The sequence below is a fragment of the Macrobrachium rosenbergii genome, chromosome 2, assembly GCF_040412425.1.
Source record: "Macrobrachium rosenbergii isolate ZJJX-2024 chromosome 2, ASM4041242v1, whole genome shotgun sequence".
NCBI classification, from domain to species: domain Eukaryota; kingdom Metazoa; phylum Arthropoda; class Malacostraca; order Decapoda; family Palaemonidae; genus Macrobrachium; species Macrobrachium rosenbergii.
The window spans coordinates 49,615,305-49,631,563 of NC_089742.1; positions in this window are offsets into that span (position 1 = coordinate 49,615,305).

Below are 16,259 nucleotides of genomic sequence, written 5' to 3' on the forward strand. Positions count from 1 at the left end.
CCAGAATGCTAAATTGAAGTAATATTGATTTGCCTTAAACTGTGTCATACTTGTTTGGCCTGTGGGGACTTAGCTGAATACATCACATCTAATCCTAAAGTGGAGAGAAAATGGTTAAATATCAGTAGCTTAACGTGCTGTATACAGTATAATTTACTTAATTGGAACCATTGATAAAGGTCAAATCTTTTACTCAAATCCCTTGAAAAGGTTTCGGTATTATAATTATAAGCATTGTGTAGTTTGCTTCCTTTTTCTGATTGCTGTTGTCAAGTACAGTTATGCTGTGATTGTTAGGATAACATAATAGTTACACTGTGAGACAATTTTCTTTAGACCTACAAGTATGTTCCCTTATTGATAATCTGTGTTGGAGGCTTTGTTGAAGCCTTTTCGGTTGACATTTCACCATTCTAAGAGACTTTCTAAGATCGACATGCCATTGTCATTAGAAAGGAAGAAAGAAAGAAAAATGAAACAACAGAGACACTGATGAGGGAATGGTAAAAAATAGACTACAGAGAGAGAGAGAGAGAGAGAGAGAGAGAGAGAGAGAGAGAGAGAGAGAGAGAGAGAGAGAGAGAGAGAGAGAGAGAGAGAGAGGCGTGCCTCCTGCTTGGCCTGGTGCCTTGGTCTCTAAACAGGAAAAAGGCTTGTTATCAAATTTGAAAAAAAGGAACTAACCGAAGGACTTGTTTCCTTACATAGCTGCTGTTCCAGATGCACTCAGAAGGATACCATGTTCCATTCTGTGCATACCTTCTCCTGTCAGCATGGTCTTTGTTGGCTCTCTGTAGTTTCCATTGAGGGAGGAAGGTATTCAGTGTTACATGCAGAGGTAGCTGGCATGAAGAGTGAGCATAGGTTGAAAAAGGTTTTAAATTCCCAATCTTCATTTGTTTTTAGAAGTCCAGTAGTCATGAAATAGCCTTCCTGTGTACAAACCCCCCTGCATGCTTCCCTGGCCTGGAAAGCAATGTATCATTCTTCGTTGTAACAACTTTGGACTTGGTTGTGCTACTTTGCTGTTATTTTTGGTTTTTTGATGTACCATTTATTTGTTTCCTCTCATTTGCTCAATTTTTATTTTGCTTCACTTTGATGCATTGTGTTTAGTGAATTGTTAATTCATTGCTCTTACGCCTTTCGTTGAGTGGAATGCTTATCACCATTGTGTTGGTGTGAGTTTCTGTCAATTTGTTGTGTATTTTTGCTTGTTTTAATTTTTGCTAATCATGGGAACTTTGTAGAGGAAGTTTTGCCCTTCTCTTATCCCTTATTAGGGTTGTTTGTATATTCGCTAAGTACTGTACCTTGCCAGTTTCATCAGTACACTCTTTAAGATACCTATGGTTGGCTGTTCCTATTTATTGTGCATAATTTTTGCCTGCTTAGTCTTAAGATATATTGTACAGCACTCCCTCTTGTACCTTTGTTTGGAGAATATTTCTGCCTTAATCAGGCCTCAGTATACTTGTTTGGGCAGTGGTGATAAATCCTGCTGTCCATTGGCGAGAGACTTTGACAGACAACAATAGGGACTTTACCCTAGAGGTATAGGCCAAACCCATCAGTAACCATTGCTTTTTGTAGATGAAATTACTATATATGGTCTGTCTGCTCTGAACTGAGGGGTGAGGCACAAGTGAAAATAGGAAGTTTTTTCTACAAAACAATGACAAGATGAATGTATACACTTGAAGTTTTGTAAAGCTGTGGGTTGTAAATATCAGGTATACTGTACAGTACTACATTGTAAGTAGAAAACTGGTATATACTGTATATATTTACTTTGTATGTCAGCACAGATTGTTTTTCTTTAACAGAGAAAAAATGTTTTTGTAATATAGCTTGCAGCGTTCAGGCAAGGTTTCAAGATGTTAGGCAGTATGAATAGTAACAGACTACACCATGGTTATGGGTAAAGTTGTATATAAAAAATTAATGAAGTAGGCAAATTGGCAGTAAGATGCATAACGCTTTATAGTTGAGTTGTTAAATTTGATGCTTATTTGGTTAGTCCAGATGTTACATTTGGTAAACAATTGGACATTAACAGTGTAAAGACAAAGTTATTTCAGTAGTTGAGATTTTCCAAAAGAGTAAATACAAGTTATTGTGAATCACAGTTAATTGGTGCTCAAAAATCTTGAAATTTCAGTAGCTTAGAAATATTGTATAAGAAATAAAATGATTGTATATTTGTAATACAGTAGTTGTAAATGAGAGAATATATTTGTTTTGGCCATACAGTATTTTGAAATGCGAGATTGTAGTGTAAGTTTAAGGAAAAAAGTTAGAACTGTCCTTGCAAGGGGACAGCAAAAGGGATGATTTTAGAACTAGTATATGCAATGCTTACATGTAGTTGATTTAATGTTAAAAAATTAATGTACTTACATTGAATATTAGATTTTAACATTTGTTTTAATTAAGTAATGATAAGATTAATATATAAAGTGAAGTTTTGTAAAGCTACTAGTTGTAAATATAAGGTACAGTATACTACATTTTAACATTATCAGTTATTTGGCTGTCAGCACAAATAGTTTTTCTTGTACAGAAAAAGTTTTTTAATTGTTATGAATCTTGTACCCTTTAGGCAAGGATTCAAGTTGTTTGGCAGTATGCAAAGTAGAAGAATATTCACCATGGTTATGTGCAAGGTTGTATATAAAAAAATCTAATGAAGTTAGCAAATTGGTAGTGAGGTACACCCACCTAGCACTTTATAGTTTTGTTAAATCTGAAGATTATTTGGTTAGTCCAGATGAATTATGTTTGGTAAACAGTTGAACAATTGTAGTTGAAATACAAAGTTATTTTAATAATTTAGATTTCCAAAAAAAGCAAATATAGGTTATTGTAAATCATTCTAAAAAAGCAAATCTCTGTAAAATACTAGAGATATTTTATAAATAAAATTGATAAAGGCACTGAGGTATATAATACAAATATATGATTACAGTATATTTTTGTATTACTATAGTTGTAAATGGGAGAACATATTTGTCATGTTTAGGCCATACAGTACTCTTTTTAAATGAGAGATGGTAGTGTAACCTTGGTTTGATTTTTAGAAAAATTAATGTAGGCTACTCATACTTAATATTAGATTTTGAATACAAAAAACAAAACTTCCAGGTGAACCTGTTTCTACTGCTAATGCCAAGTCATGTTTAAATAGCAGTTCCCAGGTGCCTTCCTTTATTATTCCTATGTAGCATCTGCCATGACTACGATTTATAAAAAACTTAGGTACTGATTCTCAATGGACTGCATTTATCTCAAATTATATGGGTATAGTACCATATCTGTTATTGGCTTCACTCAAGATCTTTCATTATTTCTTAGTGCCCTCACCTGTAAAAAGAATGTGGTACCCTTTGCTTTTCTTAATATACTTAGTCAGATACCTTCATAAGATAAACGAATTTGTGTTGTATACTCTTCTTTATGCATTGTACTATCCGATAGTTGCTTCTTTATAAAGATTTTCTATTGTTGAATCAAACTGACAGTTCTCGATTCTTATTTCCCTCCAGCAACCTGCTTCTACATACACAAAATTTCTTTAAATGGATAAGGGAATTCTCTCTGCTACATTGCAAAGAAAAAAAAACTTGATCCCACTCAAACTTGAGACAGAGGTAAGACTTACAAAGATAGAGCATAACACTTCCTTTGGAATTGTGTTTCAGTCAAATATTTAAAATTTACTGGAGGTTTTATTAGACAAGGTGGAGAGCATTAATGGTCAAAATGCATAATTTAATTGTACTTATATGTAATTTATGCATTCTATCAAATGTGAGCACTGTACTTTGTAATCATTGTTTTTAGTCGTGATTGAAAAGGCAGAATGAGTTCATTAGGAAAAGTTTGTGTAATGTGTTAAATACATATTGTTTGTTTTTTGTTTATGCATTTTAATGAATTTCAGTTTTTTTGTTTTGAAAATCCATGTTACTCATGAGTTTTTATTTATGGTTTTTTATGCATTTTAAGAAGTTTCATTTTTTTACAATAAATATTTTGTGTGTTTTGCTAACCCATGTTAACTGATGGTATTCATACAAGAATGTCTTCGTTGGGCAAGTCGGTAGAGCTGTGGACTAGCACTCGCTAGGCCTAAGTTCGAGTCTCCAGCCGGCTGATGAAGAGATAGAGGAATTTATTTCTGTTGATAGAAATTCATTTCTGATAATAGAAATTCATTTCTCGCTATAATGTGGTTCGGATTCCACAATAAGCTGTAGGTCCCGTTGCTAAGTAACCAATTCGTTCTTAGCCACGTCAAATAAGTCTAATCCTTCGGGCCAGCCCTAGGAGAGCTGTTAATCAGCTCAGTGGTCTGGTAAAACTAAGGTATACTTTTTTTTCCATACAAGAATGATGTAAACAAAAGTACCCAAGTTCTGGATGCAGAATAAAAGAAGGTAGACGAGTGGTAATCAGACAAGCATGTAAATCTTTTCATTTAGGCCCTTATTTATTTTTGTCAAGGTTTGTTTACCATTTGTAATAATGTGTGTTGAGTGTAAATCACAGAGCTGTGTTTTTCATGTACTGTAAGGGCAGACTGAACATGAAGGAAATGTAGTCTTCTAGAAGTGGGAAATGACTCATCCCTCTATCTCCTATGCTAAAGTCTGTCAGTTTGGGCTGCAGATTTATTCATTATTGCTATCTTGTCTTTCACATTTTATTGTTTTTTCATGATTGCTTGTTGAGTAGTCATTGGTAGTTCAGTTTGTTCACAGTATTGTCTCCTTTCATGGCTATAATATATATCAAAAGTGACTCGAAATACTGTAGCCTGTTTTACTTGCTCAAATAGAATTAATCTGGCTCTCCACTTGACTGGATCACTCCTCTTATTAATGCTGTAATCCATGCTTCTCGACAGATTTCTCGACTTTTGCCTTCTGTTAGAGGTGATCTTACCACTCAAGTTTGCTGAAGAATTTCAGAGACATTTGTCCCTGCTATCTCTCCTGTGTCCCTACAACATCCTTCAGTTCCTTGTTCATTCGTGACCCAATGTTGCTTTTGCATCAGCTGTCTTGTGCTACTGCTGCAGTTTTTAATTTGGTTATATACCCAACTATACCAAGAATTGCTCTTGTTTATTTCTAAGGATAAAACTGAACAGAAACACGCATTTCTTTTCATTACATCATTACCTTTATATGTAAGATGCACATCTGTTAAGTTGGCTGTAAAACAAGATAGATGCTTCCCAAGGGTCATGTGTTCTTTCAAAGTCTGTCACAATACAGGTTCCTGCGTAATTGCATTGCAGATGTCTTGATAGTTTTCATAGTTACTTCCATTGGCTTAAGAATAGCCCACAGTAGGATGAAAACTGTAGGATTGTAGATGTGCCCATTGGTATTACCATGTATCTTCCTCTAACCCATTTTCTGCTTGACTGCAGTCTTTAGTGATGACGATTTCTGGCTGAGAAATCTGCTGGGCTCCCAGAGGCAGAAAAATTTAAATGTGTAGTAGTGCAAAACCATCTTTGTTAGATGGAACAAACTTCAAGTAGCAACTATTTGAGATAGATTCCCAGAATGTTCCAAAGTTGTAGGTTGGTATAGTTAGGAGTTTTGTGGATTTACATTGTTGAAATGGAAAAGTTTCAATTCCTTTCTAATTTTTTTGTGGTATGAGTTTGTGAAATACCAAGTAACCAAAAGGTAAAAAAAAAAAAAAAAAAAAAAATACGGTAATCTCATATGGGGTTCTAAGGCACAACCAGTTGTGTTTTTGAAGAGAGAAAATCCGTACTGAAGTCTTTGATGGCTTGCAGAAATAAGGTAAGTAAAAGTATTGAAAAGTAAAAAGGCCAATATAGTTACAGGATTAAATATAGGATGTTGGCTGAAATGAGATTTAGAACCATAGAAAAAATAATTAACCTAAAGGCTATATATGTAAAGCTGTGGTGAAATCTTTAAGCATGCCTTTTGATAAGGCTTGCAAAGCTGAATGTGAAATACCAATTGAACACTGGTAAAAAAAAAAAATACCGTAGCCTCATGTGAGATTTTAAGACACCAAGCTCTATTTTGAGGAGAGAAACGCTGTACTGAAGTCATTGGTGGCTTGCATGTTAAAAAATATTGAAAAATGGGCCAATATGTTGACAAGTACCCAATTGAGGTCAAAATGATATTTTCGAGTAAGATCTGCTGAAGGAAGTCGCCCAAAACCAACTAATATTGTTTAAAAATTGTTCATTTAGAAAGTCTCTTTTGTAAATGCCAGCGAACCAATATAGTTTAAGGAGAGGGAATGGTGATTTTTCAAGTAGCAGTGAATCCATTATTTTGTGTACGCAAAGCTTAACTCAAATGTATGATCAGGACTTAATCTCGTAATGTAGCACAAGTTAAGGGCCAACTACCGAATTGATTTTTTCGTAGATTTACCGCCATGAACAAGTTATAACCAAAGCAAGGGCTCGGTATAATTGCACCTTTATAATGACGTTAGGCATGACACGTAATGAACTATAATGTTGGTCATGACCTTTGTAGTACTGTATAGTGAAGTATGTACATAAGAGCTGGGAAATAAAAATCTAAAATTACCATGTTTTTTTTATTTAAATCCAAACATTTTTATTGGGTTCTGTTCCTTAAGAGAAAAATGTCTTCGGGCCACCATTAGAGTGTCATGAAAAGTAAGTGTCCTCAGCGGGGTTGATATAACCAGTTTACGTCTCTAAAGTCGACTCAAAAAGCTGTTTTCTTAGCTGACAGCATACCTAAATGGTAACCTTGTTTACTTTCCTCTGCGCTCTAACTTAAATACTCCCGTTTTCTGTTTCACTGCTGAAGAATGTAGGAACCTTGATTGGAAGACCTACCATGTATAAGGAGTCCATGAGAGGTGGGAGGGGTAGGGGTAAGAGAACATCTGGGACAAGCCTTTAATGACCATTCTGTTGCCAGTGACTTAAATACTACCAAAGAAAATGCTTGGTTCAACGAGTAGTCTCACGAAACATGGAGTGAAAATACCGTAGAGATTTTCTGCTGTAATTTTGTTCACAAGGGAAATAGAATAGCTAAAAAAAATTTTAAAGCCTGTGTTACCTATGAATAACATTTTAAGAAAATCTACGTGAGTTAAACATACATTTTAAATTATCTTTGAGATTTCCGAACGTGACTTGCCTCACGCTTGTAAAAGAAAACGGGTCTCTATTCTTCGTTCTCATAGAAAACACAACATTAAGCTATACAACAGTAACTACGATAAATGTACGCTCTCGAGCATCGTTACTTTAATACTGGCTTCACATTTGATAGAATTCTTATCTTAAAGGTTTTATAGATAACTAGGTGACCAACATTAAGAAATATGGATATTTAACTGTACTTTCAAAATTATTTATATGGAAAACTGACCTATTTTTTTTATTGGAGTGAATTCAGTTTTATACCGAACTATAAGCGGTTGCAAAAAGCTTCTTCCTTTACCATATTCCCCGAGTTTTACCGTCAAATTTAACCGCAAAAAGTCAATAATGGTGACCAAATTGAAGCCTAACCATGGCAGACTTTAATTTTGCTACCGACACTGGCTACTGACGTAAATGGCGAGGTTAAAACGCTAAAATATCAGAAAATATGCTAACAACTTTGTTCTAGATATGTATATACGTCATACACTTTGTTCTAGATACGTATATACGTAATACAATTAACTTCAAATTCTTTTATTCCCCGTAGCAATGAACTTTTTAAAACGAGATATCCAATACTGGCTTTTACAGATATATTAGATTTCATTCCTTCAACCTTTTCCTAACTTCATCTATGTAACTTTATTGCCAAGATGCATTTGATTACAACCCGCAACATATACACCATTTACCAGATTACAGCTTAATTTACTTGGCCAATTATTTGCTGATACTGACCTAATGTAACAAAGGGGTATGCACATTTACGTATTTATTAACTTTGCTATTGCTTAATCTTTAATGGTTCAAAAAAATTGCTAATTTAGTTAACTTTACTAGATTTTTTTTTTTTTTGCTGAATTAAAGATTTTTTAAACTGTCACAGAATGCCTATGATATACACGTCGATTTTCAGTGGTTGCCATACTAGCATGAGATGTGCAGTTGAAACCTTATCATCACAAGACTATGCAGACATTTTAATTAAAACTTTTAAACATCTTATGACATTCGAATTACTTTCAAGTTATATATTCAAGTTATTGTGACCTTATCTTTGCAAAGAGCAATTTACATGAATTTTAACTTTTGTCTGCAAGACTTAATTGCTCAGTATGAATAGTCAACTGTAGTATTCTTCTCAGATGTCTTGAAGAACATGATACTTACTGGAAATTTTCAAGTAAACTAAATCAAAACTCAACTGCCTTTATTTTATTCAAAATGACAAGTCATCCTCAAGTATCTGTTATAACAAAAGCAATTAATTCAACCAAGACACATACAGTCCCCTCAAAAGCAGACAAGTGACTCAAATACCTAACAAGTCGTCTTATGGCCCAACACCATTCAATGTAAGTGATTGAGTCAGGTAAATGGTAAGAGACGTGCAAAGCTAATATCCTCCTGCCCCATTCTTCCTACCCCAGCAGGGCAGCAGGTCGGACTAACGTCAACCTTCACTGTACACGTGGACCACCAGGTCACTTTAGGCTCTGTGCAATAACACCTTACAAAGTTATCCCATTGCCAGTTAAATAGGGACGTATATCCCGCACCTCACTAGGACATTCCTTAGGGTGTTTAGGAATCTGAATGGTATCTCAGCTTCCAGATTTTATATGACAATGATAAAGATATTTTAGTATTGCTTTTCACAATAGGGCTGAAAAATTTGTTGTATAAAATACAGGAATACATAAATTGCTGTTTTATGCTGAAAAGAGACGAGTATACGAAAACTGGTTTCAAACTAGAACAAGCTACAAGAAGAAGAATATTGCCATTTCACATAAATCACTACAACTGAAAACTTCAGTTCCATAAGCTCAATAACGCATGGATACAAGACAATAAAAATCTGTGACATCACACTGATAACTAAAATCAGACTATCACTACCACATTCATGACCAAAAATGTACTGTACCAGTGTTCGGAGACTTCCTGTATAATTTTTTCTTATTTTTAATAAAGCCATTCCAACCTCAAGACTTGAATTTTTAAAACACTAATATCAAACTGCTGACAAGCTGTAAGTTCCCCATAACTTTACGGCTGTGTTTTGGTCAGCATTTAAGAGGTAATCTTGACCTTTTACTTCACACTTTCAAGAATAGTAACCTAATTCCTGACTAAACACTGCCAAACTGAAACATTTTTGACATGGAACTTTACCAAACTGACATTCTTTTAGAGTACAAACCTCTCCCAAACTGACAGATTTTTTGGGTACAAACTTCTTCAAACTGACAGTCTATCTAAGTTTGGATACAAACCCCTTCAAACTGACGGTCTATTTAAATACAAAACTCTCCAAAATGGCAGACTTTTTGGGTGCAAACCTCTTCAAAATGATAGCCTTTTTGGGTACAACACTCTCCAAAACCTGACAGATTTTTTTTAGGACAAAACTCTCCAAAACTGAGACATTTTGGGTACAAAACTACCCAAAACCGACACACGTTTAGTTATAAAATTTTCTCAAACTGGCAGACATATTGGGTACAAAACTCTCCCAAAATGACCACCTTTTTTATGTGCAAAACTTCCCCACATTGAGACATGAGCACAAAAATCCCCCAAGCACAGTCTCCCAATTCAAAAACCTTTTTAGGATATTTTTTTGGGTACAAAACTCTCCCAAAAACTTTTCAAGTTGACACAATTTTAGGTACAAAACAAACTGACAATTTTTTATAACAAGACTCCAAAAGAGAGATTTTTTAAGCATAAAAATCCCCCCAAAATCACATTTTTTTTTTTTTGTACAAAATTCTCCCTACTGACCGACTTTTTTAATAAAAAAATTCTCCCCAACTGACACACTTTTTACGTTGGAAAAAGAAAAAAAAAAAAAAACTTTGTAACTCACATTTTAAGCAAAACCATCTTCCAAACCAACAAACTTTATAGGCCAACAACCTAAAAGATTTCGAAGATTTCAAAAGAAAAAATTCCATGTTTACGTGGAAAACTATGCAAATTCACTCCTTCACAAACCTTTCCAAAGCCAACAATTTCCAAGAAATAAAGTTACCAATTAAAAAAATCTTACAACCCAACAGGTTTCTACTGAAAACACACACACAGACTCTAGCCAAATGGATCATAGATTAATAGACTTACTTGGCAAAATTTCACAAATTCAGAACTTGAAAGAAAATTATTGAAGCTAACAGAAATTATGTTGGCAAAACTGCAACAAATCAACAAACAAACATTATGAACAAGCATGTATGTTCAAACTAACAAACTATCACACCTCCATCAATGCAGATATAAAAATAAGGCTCTCTAAAGGGAAATTATAATGCAGAAAAAGAATTCCAGAGTCTAAATACTGTATCACAGTTTAGCAGAAAAAGAATTCCAGAGTCTAAATACTGTATTACAGTTTAGCAGAAAAAGAATTCCAGTCTAAATACTGTATCACAGTTTAACAGACTTTATGAGAATCACATAATGACAAACTACTTGAATGCAAAAATGTCCCAACTGAACTTCAAGAATGCCATAAATATCATCAGAAAATTCCCAAATTGTAAAACCATCAAAAACTAATAGTGCATTAAATTAAAAGTAACACAGACTAACACTTTCTAAATCAAAACATACGCAAGAACAAAAACTTTCTGAACACTGATTGATAACAACAAATGCTTTCTGAATCTCATACATCATTCACAAACCAACTGAAATATTCTGCACTATAAACTTCATCTTATAAATACAAATGATGTTGAAGATGATGAATATTGAGTTTTATCACCATCCACAAACAAGGCAATCCCATATTATCACCAGGAGCCTAGCTTACTTCAACAAACATACAACCTGAACTCAAACTCAATATTACAGTGATGATGACATCAAACTCAGATGTTACAAACTTGCTGAACGACAAACTCCCTTGTCCAAAATTTATATCTGAACATCAATTTTCAGTCATCAACTAATTTAGCAATACTAAACTCCAATGTCAATAAAGTGAACTTTTGAATACTAAATCGACCGTCAACTACAAAGTATTGAATACAAAATCAACTGTCACTACCAGAGATCTGAATATGAAATCCATTGTCACCAAATAACATCTAAATACCATATCAGATTATCAAAGAAAAACTACTCTCTGAATGCCATACACCACTTTTCACCAACTCATACTTTCTATAGGACATATTCCACTGTCATGACACTAACTTTCTTGGTCCAAAAATGACAAATTTTAAATCAATTCAAATTTTTATAACCCTACCATCTACCTCCCCTGGCCCTGCTTCTACCTCCTCCCCCAGGTCAGGAAGAGTGGGGCTGAAAGGGTCACTGGTGAAGAGTTTTCTTGGTTGGAGATGGAGAGGGTTGACGAGCCCTGCGTGAAACTGTCGTGACTTGAGACTTCTTTGGGGAGAAATAGGAAGATGTTTGAGGTCTGGAATGGATGACTTTGAGACAGCTTGATGTACTAGCCTGTCATTATTATCCTCTCTTGGTCTATCAATTCCTAAATCTAGATGGTCTTTCGGAAATAGAGAGGTAGAACTTAAAATGTCTCCACTCCTTAAGGCTAACACCGAATAAGTACTTATAAACCTCGAGAACTTGGAGAGGACAGAATCCCTTCTTTGAAGCAGCTACATGTTAGCTGTTAGATGGGTCAAGAAAGAGATGGTTTTCCCACCAGACTGTAACAATCTAATACAAGAGGCACTGTCTTCAGAGGTGGCCATCGCAGTGGAAGAGATCTTTGCCACTGCCTTTGACAACAGGTCTCCCAATGAAATAGCCTGGAAGGCTGAAAAAAGTTGCTTCTAATGTTGCAGATTTCTGAAAGGTAAAGGATGTACCCTCTGACTTGACTTGGTCCAAGGATATACTTGTGTCTAACTGAACTAGCTCTTGATTGAATTGCCTTGGTTGCAAAGCATCCATTGAAGTTGCATAAAATTGTTTATGTTGGGAAAAGGTGGTGGTAACAACTTGAAAGACCTACTGGGCGTAGAGTTATCCGGACCTGAGATAAGAGAATTCACTTGTTTAAGAATTCCGCCAGCATGTTTGAAACATGGCAACCCTAGCACTAGAGATGACTTTGCCTCTTTCTTAGGCCCTAGCAAAGCTTTGAGATCCGAAGGTAAATCCAAATTGGTTGCCAGTCTCTTCTGCTAAGTCATTACAACCATAAATTAATTCAACAACTTCAGCATGGGAAGTTAAAAACTCTTTATGGTCTGCATCCTCCACATCCTGGCTTCAAGAGTCATGATCTGGCCTGTCGGCTAAGTAAGGCATAGTTAAAATGTCTTGATTTATTACTTCCATCACTAAAACTAGACCATCATGAACACTTAAGAATCTCTTGCTCATGGAATCAAAACTTCCATCAACAAAACTAGACCATCATGAACACTTATGAATCTCTTTCTCATGCAATCAAAACTTCCATCAACAAAACTAGACCATCATGAACACTTATGAATCTCTTGCTCATGGAATCAAAACTTCCATCAACAAAACTACACCATCATGAACACTTATGAATCTCTTTCTCATGCAATCAAAACTTCCATCAACAAAACTAGACCATCATGAACACTTATGAATCTCTTGCTCATGGAATCAAAACTTCCATCACCAAAACTAGACCATCATGAACACTTATGAATCTCTTGCTCATGGAATCAAAACTTCCATCAACAAAACTAGACCATCATGAACACTTATGAATCTCTTGCTCATGCAATCAAAACTTCCATCACCAAAACTAGACCATCATGAACACTTTTGAATATCCTGCTCATGGAATCAAAACTTTCATCATCAAAACTAGACCATCATGAACACTTATGAATCTCTTGTTCATGGAATCAAAACTTCCATCACCAACACTAGACCATCACGAACACCTTTGAATCTCTTGTTCATGCAATCAAAACTTCCATCACCAAAACTAGACCATCATGAACACTTTTGAATCTCTTGCTCATGGAATCAAAACTTCCATCACCAAAACTAGATCATCATGAACACTTTTGAATCTCTTACTCATGGAATCCAAACTTTCATCAACAAAACTAAACCATCATGAACACTTATGAATCTCTTGTTCATGGAATCAAAACTTCCATCACCAACACTAGACCATCATGAACACTTTTGAATCTCTTGTTCATGGAATCAAAACTTCCATCACCAAAACTAGACCATCATGAACACTTTTGAATCTCTTGCTCATGAAATCAAAACTTCCATCACCAAAACAAGACCATCATGAACGCCTATGAATCTCTTGCTCAAGGAATCAAAACTTCCATCACCAAAACTAGACCATCATGAACACTTACGAATCCCTTGCTCAAAGAATCAAAACTTCTATCACCAAAACTAGAACATCATGAACACTTAGCAATCCCTTGCTCACAGAATAAAAAATTCCATCACAATCTACCTTTTAGAGTCACATGGTAGACGATCACAATGTCCTGTACCCCAATACATCAAAACTTACTATCACAAACTAAAAGAACATAGTACTGATAGCAGCCTCTTGGCAAAGCTGAGTAAACCAAACTAATGTATCATTATTAACAATATTATAAATGTTAAACTTTACTCTATTAACTTCTATCATTCTAAAGCATTACAAGCAAGAACTTTATTAAACTCTATACCACCATAATGAAAAATACCTTTAGTCCTCAACAAGATATCTTCAGTATACTTCCTGAATATAATAACTACTATACAAATAGTGTAAACGTTGACCTTTCTAAAACTCCAGAAGATCAAAACTAGCAAAACATCTACATTAATCCATTGGCATCTTATTGCAAACCAGTGTGAAACAGAAAAGTCACAATATGTACCTTGATTCCTGCCTTTAAACAAGTTAACCAAGATCTAGTATATTAAATGTAAAATCAGCTATTATTCCAGTGAGCTCTAAAGTACCATGAAAAAGTGAGGTCCATCTAAACTTTGTAGCAATAAAAAAATTATACCAGTCTTACATCTCAATTCATCTACAAAGCTATAAAATCAAATCTTTTATTACATATTTCGAACCACAAAATTCCTCAAAGCAGCTCCACTTTAACATAACCAAATACCATTCAGGAACATTTTTTCTAATTCTGGGTTTCATCAACCATTGTAACACTTACACTAGTAACAAACATTGACAGAAGCAGCAACCATGTGATATCAATGGACCATCACATCTCCAAAACTGGCAATCAATATCCGAGTCACTTTCGTGAGCCAAGGACAGCTAACTTATCCATACCTTCTATTTCATCCAAATCTTACTAAGCTTTTCAAGGGACTTCATGTCAATTAAGCTTTCAATTATAAAGTTAAAATTATTTTTCTAAAATCCACCTTTTGAATTCAGTAAAGTCTGTATATTTCAGAGAAACAAGCCATTTAGTAGAGTATATGGCAATAGTACCAAAAACCTTTCCTTTTCTGCATCAAAGACACCATTATTACATATTACTGTACTTTGGCAGCCTTGTCAAATAAATTAAATATCCATCCTAGGATAACCACAGCCATCAAACTTCCTACAGGACCCATGTTTATACATTCATTTTTGTCTAATTACTGATAATGGTATAAATTTGTAAGGCTTCTCGAACATCCTCTAAAACTGAACGTTGTGGTATTTATCCCTCCTTTATGTCAAATACACAAATGAAATGTTAGCCTAACAATAGAAGGTGTTTAAGCCCCAAGCTGGTACCCCCTTTTGAAATGACTGCATGTGTGCAAATGATAATTAAAAGTATTGTCATACTTGACCAAAAGGATAACTTTCAACTTTATATATGTTCTGATACACTTAATTTAAAACCTTCGAGACATCTGGCAGAATATAAATCATAATCAGTATTGATCAATAATTTTGTGGAACAAAGTCTTATGTAAATTACGGCAGGAAAAATCAACATGTTTTCCTGTTAATCAAGTCAAACATCAGCAAAAACTGATAAATTCTGCCCAATAAAATAAGCCTTCTAACCTCCGTAAACGATGTTCTCTGAGTTAAAGTTTTCCATATTACTTCCATAAAGTTACGTGAACCTGGCCAGGAAACGGTAATTTAAAGAACACAACCTAATAAGTTCTGAAGCATACAGTGACAATTCAGAGAAACATTTCCTCAGAATGACAATTATTCATTTAGGAATTTAAAGTCATTCATGCCAAGATTATAAACTGAATTCTCCATAGTGAAAATAATCTAATCTTTGACTTAAAGGTCTCTGAAGACAGATCAAATAATCCTACCTACAAATATTTACTAGTACATTTATATACAGCTCTCTATGATAAGAATTCTTCAGCACAAGGCCAGTTACATAAAAACTATAACTTATAATGATATATTCATAGTAACCACTTGTCTTTTGCTTAATTTTTCAAATTTTCTAAAATACCTAATACAAGACACGTTCCACAACAAGATGGTGAAGAAAGTCCTGCAAGAAATCTCAAAGAACAAAAACAGAATGTCATAATGTATGAAATTCATAGATTTTCTTACATGTTATTCACAGGTTTTTTTTTTGGCTATTATACTTCTGTTTGATACAAAATTCTGGTAGAAAAAATCTCCAGGCTCTATACCAGATCATAAGACACTACACGTCAAGCAAGCATTTACTTATTTACAAATGGTCATAAGGCTTGCCACAATGGTAGTCTTACCAACCCCCTTGGACTACCTGTATACAAGTCTTCTTATATTTTTGGAAGGATCTAACACTTCAGCAGCAAAAAAAAAACAGGAATACATCTGGGAGAGCACAGAGGAAGTATCCATTGGGTTTTCTCATTTAGGCAATCAGCCATCAGATTAGACAACAGTTTTTGAGTGGGCTTCAAAGCTGATAAGTGGTCATAATACCTCCTGCCGAGAACACTCCCTCCACGAGGCACTGCAATGCTGACCAAAGTTCTCTATCTACAGTGTACATATATGAGGACTTTTGTACTTCACCTTGAGTCCCTTAATTATGAACAATAAATCATTTGTTTTTTTCTAAAATTT